Source organism: Lathyrus oleraceus, chromosome 1, assembly GCF_024323335.1.
Source record: "Lathyrus oleraceus cultivar Zhongwan6 chromosome 1, CAAS_Psat_ZW6_1.0, whole genome shotgun sequence".
NCBI classification, from domain to species: domain Eukaryota; kingdom Viridiplantae; phylum Streptophyta; class Magnoliopsida; order Fabales; family Fabaceae; genus Lathyrus; species Lathyrus oleraceus.
Window position 1 is genome coordinate 377,066,509 of NC_066579.1, and position 5,732 is coordinate 377,072,240.

Genomic DNA, 5,732 nt, shown 5'->3' on the forward strand with positions numbered 1-5,732 from the left:
CATCTCCTCAGATGCTACCTAGTGTACGGTATATTTCTGAAGTGTAGTCTAGCGTACGACTACCCCCTTTCATCATCAGACACAGCCTAACGGACGACTCATCCTGCGACTCCAATACGGTCTAGCATAAGACCCATTTGGATCTTCAACTCAGATACGATCTAGCATACGATCCGGTCTGATCTTCTATCTCCAGTGAAATCACCCGCTTAATGAAGGTTTCGTTCTGCAACCCAGAGACGATCTAGCGTACGATCCATTCTGATTTTTCATCCTAAGCGAAGTCATCCGCCCAATGAACAACTCACTCTGGTATTCAGATGCGGTCTAGCGTATGATCCATTCTGATCCCTTATCCCCAGCAGCGTATAACGCACTCTGACTCCCCAACGAAGTCGACAGCATAATGGATAACTCACTATACGGGCTAGCGTATGACCCGGTACGACATCCATGTCTTCAGATATCATCTAACGTACGACGCACTCTGAAGCTCTCATCATCAAATTCCCTGGATGGCATCTTTAAGCCCATCTCCATCAAGACTAGCTCCTGGTTGACAAGCGCAAATTTTTGGGGCATTTTAGTGTTCAATAATCTTCCACCTCCAGACCACGAATGGTGCACATACCATTCTACTCTCTCGGTTCAAGAATATTGAACAGGGGCAGCTGTCATACCCCAAAATTTGCCCGTTGATATTACAAGGCATTTTTCAAGGCACTCCGACTTGTTCTGCAAGACACTGACCTCAAAGGAACAAAAGCCCAGCTCACAACAGACCCAGCTCACAATAGGCCCAATCCAGAAAATGGCCCAAACTGGCCTGCTCGCTAGGCGAGCAATTCCTTCGCCTAGCGAACCCCTCGTTATGACACTCTCCCCAGCGAAGCACCAGATCCAGTAAAAGCCTAAAATAGCTTGCTCGCTAGGCGAGCAACTCCTTCGCCTAGCGAAGCTTGCGAATGTCAGAATTTCTGGGCTTCATTCTGAGCCCATTAGGTCACAACAAGAGCACTATAAATAGCCTAGCTTCAGTCACGAAAAGGAGGACGAAAAACAGAGGAAGACAGACGGAAACCCTGGCACAGAAACCCTGGAGGCTACCTTAGAGAGTTCCGAATAAAGAAACCCTGAAGGCCGCCCCTCCGCTCCGAAGCTACCGCCGCCCAACTCCATCCGATACCAAAAGCGATCAGTCTCTTCAACATAGCAGCTTAGTTGCAAGCAGGTTTGCGCATCCCTATTGTTTTATGCTTTTAATCGGTAATCTCTATATACATAAAGCATCATGATTGAAGTTTCGGATATGTAATTTGATTTCACATGCGAATTTAAATATGCTTGAATATCATGAATGTTTGTCCATGCTATTCCTATAATCAAGTGCCATACAAGTTCAGGTTTTCGGAGGTCATGCTGCTGTCAAAATCCAAACCCGTGGCCGCTCGCTAGCACATCGCTAAGCGAGCCTGTAGCGAGCATTCGCTGAGCCTTCGCCAGGCGAAGCAGAGGCGAACGGGACAGGGGCTGCTTTGTTTCTTTTCTATTATGCCTTATGTCTATCTAACCAAGACTTATTATAATTCTGCATCGTTTGGCCTGAGATTATGACTGTTGTGTTGTAGTGCAATTTTCAATTGTACTTTACTTTGATGCTCTAACCCGTGTGTTGAATTGTGCAAAGGTTTACATATTCCCGAGGAAACGGCCGGCTAGGTATCCGACTTTATATGTGGGAGATCCTTATGGAGATTCACCCTGAATTACCCAATTGATTTTAATGTATTCATTTCATGGTGAAGATTCACCCTAATGGCTTAATTGATCTTAATGTATTGATTTTAATATGGACCTAATTACCTAATTGATTACGGCTATCTAAGTAATTACAACACATTGCCTTTAAATAAGTGATCTTGGACCTCTCTTTGTTACCCTACGATTATGGTATTACGGTCATGTCCCGCGAATATGGGGATGCACTTAGCAAAGACCCTTCGGTTAAATCATCATAGTTCCTCGAATGTTGCCTTTGTCCCTCGATGACCCTTCGGTGTAGCCTACGGTTAAATGATGATAGTCCCTTCGAATGCTAAGGTATCCTCACAACTGTTGCCTTCAATGACCAATCGATGACCCTACGATGACCCTTTTACATCCAAAGCATAAAACTACTTACTTCTCAATAGTAAGGACAGTTTTACCCTCATAAGGATAGGAAATGCCCGGAAAGACCTCGGACAGGTATAACCCTTAATTGCTCATTCATAACCTAAAATACTTTTCACACCTCACACATTTCCAAACTATTTTTCTAAACTATTTTCAAAACTAAATGAGATAACCACTTTGTATACATTCATACAAGAATCATTACAAAGTTAAATTCTCCTTTTTCAAAACATTTCCTACACATTTCTCAACCACTTTTCCAAACTAGAAAAACATAAATGATTGAGCAATTAAGAGCCCATGGATAACCATGGATACAAAGGGTGCTAATACCTTCCCTTTGTATAATGTACCTCCCGAACCTAAGAATCTAAATTAAGGTCTTTCCTGTTCTTTTCCACCTTTCCTTATTGGATAAAAGAAAAGTCGGTGGCGACTCTTGCTAACCGCGATATTGCGATTAAAAACACATTAAAGTCAGTTCACCGTATGACATAGGGTATCTGTGCGGACGAGCTACGTGCAAAGGAATGATTCGACGTGCGCGAGCAATGATTCCTGAGATAACCAAACATGTTAGATACTGACACCTGCAAAACAGAAGACAGGTTATTATGACTCACGCATGAATGCAATGTCTATCCATATGAGGAATACACTGTCTTTCGATCCTGGCTTCATCGAGACGGGTAATAATTTGGACAATAACATTCTGACATCAGGATGTCTCTTAACCAAAATTTCAATCGAGAATGTACCCTGAGTATGGATAGACATGGGTTAGATGCAGATGAATGCAAAATGAGAATGATGCTGATGTATGAATGCAATGCACTGTGCCATCCTCCAAGTCCTTTGAAAATCAACTGCACTGAGTTCCGGTCTCTGAACTGATCACAACCATCTGAGGGAACGAGTAACCACAAATCCGACTTAGGGTTCCAAAATAAACGAAACTGAAGGATATACCACCATCATCACTGGGAAGTCACTGATCGGATAACAACAAAAGCATCTGAATCAACCCAGGGAATCCTGAAATAAATGGATCCCCACTAATAAATACCACGGACAGAACTCCGGCGTCTCAGAAATAAATATCCATAAATCCGGCTGAACCAAAGTCACCATCAAAACATGCATCTGTAAGAATCAAACCCTCCCCTCACAGGCGAATTCTAATCAGGTCATCCTAAGGCGGATAATGGTCTCGACAATCGGACAAAGATACTCAACGGGTTTGCCCTTTCGGGTGTGCCGTTGCAGCTCTCATAAGATCGTCTAAACCAAAGATCCGGGAAAGAACGGTCACCGAAGTCAATAGCTCATAAGAGGTAACCCAACCAAAGTGGAATCCTCCACCCGGAAGGACTCTCTCAGATGAACCTCGTCCGGCTTGTGGTATGTCACGTCGCAACAACATGCCCAACCAACATGTGAGGAACGTGAGACCATACTAATCCTAGGTGTATACTCGGGCCTGGGTTTTAGCCCCACTCAAAACACCCACCCCAACTCAGAGGAACCAACCTATACAGAGTCCAGCACAATGATAATATGATGCATACAAACATATATGCAAATATATACAGTCACAACATAATAATCATAAATGCAATAAATAGAGCATCACAAGCAACCAAAACTACCCTATAGAGCGCTAGGATTGACTCGCTTAGGGAAGATGGACCAGCAAGAGGTCAACTTCTATTGTCCCCAGCAGAGTCGCCAGCTGTCGCATCCGCGAAAAACAACCGGCGGGAAGAAGCAAACAAACAGAGCCACCACCGTGCGTTATTTATCCCAAAGAAGGGAAAGGAAATGCTCGAAGTAAACCTGGAAAGGAAATGGTCTTACGACCGGAGATTGCAAGGATCGGGAGTCGGTTACGTAAGGGGAAGGTATTAGCACCCCTCACGTCCGTCGTACTCGACGGGATCCACGCTCAGAAAGATAGAATAAGGTTGCTGAATAACCGCTCAAAGAATGCACACACACTGGAATAAAAGACAGATGGAAAGAGAGGGGAACGGGCTCGCTAGGATATCGCATCCTATGCCTACGTATCTCATCTGGAATGAGAATCAGAGGTACCGTAGTTCGGCTAACGCACGCCAAACAAAACGCTAAACGGAGACGCTGAGACGTCAGAGCAAACACCCAAACACAAACTGGAAACGGAATGCCAATCGCTGGGCTTACATCCAACTCCACAAAAGAAACGCAAACAGGAAACCGACTGCCAATCGCTGGACTTACGTCAGACTCCAAACAAGCAAACACACACAGGAAACCGACTGCCAATCGCTGGACTTATGTCAGACTCCAAACACACACAAGAGGGTTGAAAAAAGAAAAGGGCGCCCGGAGAGATCTGCTCATCTCCTGCCTACGTACCTCATCTGGTATGAGGATCAGGACGACATAGTTCCCCATAACAGGGAAAAAACTTCTATCTTAACCAGAGACTAGGGAAATAACAACTAAAAGGGAGACTACGACTCGAGCCTAGAAGTTGTCATGCAAATGATCCCTATATTGAAGTCTCTAACAAGAGTTTGACTCACACAGGCAGTGAGTCAACTCAAGTCTATCTCTACGTACATTCAACTTCCTCGAAAGTTGATCATACGACTCCTACAGAAAGGAGATGAGAAGCAAAACAGATAATCATCAAAAGCAATTAGCACACACTATACACAACCAAGGGGGCTCAAGCAAGGTTGGGCTTTAGTCAAGGGGTCATATCGACCTTGACAAACAAGCCAACTGGAAAGGGGTGTTGTTTGCTCTTAACCCTAACATTGAGAGTTAGGGTGAAGCAGATGAAATGGGAAGTGAGGGTAAGACCTCACAGCTCTTATCCCTGGCCTGGGAGAGCTTCAGACAATGAAAGTGTGGGAGTCCAGAATGTGGGACTCTATTCCACATGACCTGACACAACAAGATTTTGGGTTTTTATTCAAAGTGCATCAACACAGGGTGTGAGCAAGATGAATGACACAACTGAATAGCAGGGGGTGGATTGCACACCCCTTTTATCTGCCAATGCCTCTTCACTTAGGAGGTCTTTTCATGTACAAGGCACAAAAATAAACAACCACAAACATTGCCTCTTAAGGAGGGCTTCAGACAGGTGCCTGCCAAAGTAACATGACAAGTCTTCCAGACTACATGGAGATTAAGGAAAATACCTAAGTGGCATGCCAACCACAAGCAAAGCAACACAAAGTTCAAATGAACTTAAAGCAACTTAGGTACCTGTGTAAACAACTAAACAAATCAGTATAGTGTTCAGACAAACAGACAACAGTCAACAACACACAGACAATCCCAAGGTACAACAAATAAGCCATAAGGCAAACTCAAGTGAATTATCATCAACCTAAAAAACAACCAAATGTTAGCAATCAATGGAAAATATCAACATTCAAATGATGAAGCAACATCAACCATGGAAATTGAGTGCTTGGTCCTGAAATTCAAAGCTCACATGTAAGTACAAGCCACTAGGTCAAAGCCTAGGGTCAAAGGTGAAGAAAAAATTCAAAACAGGA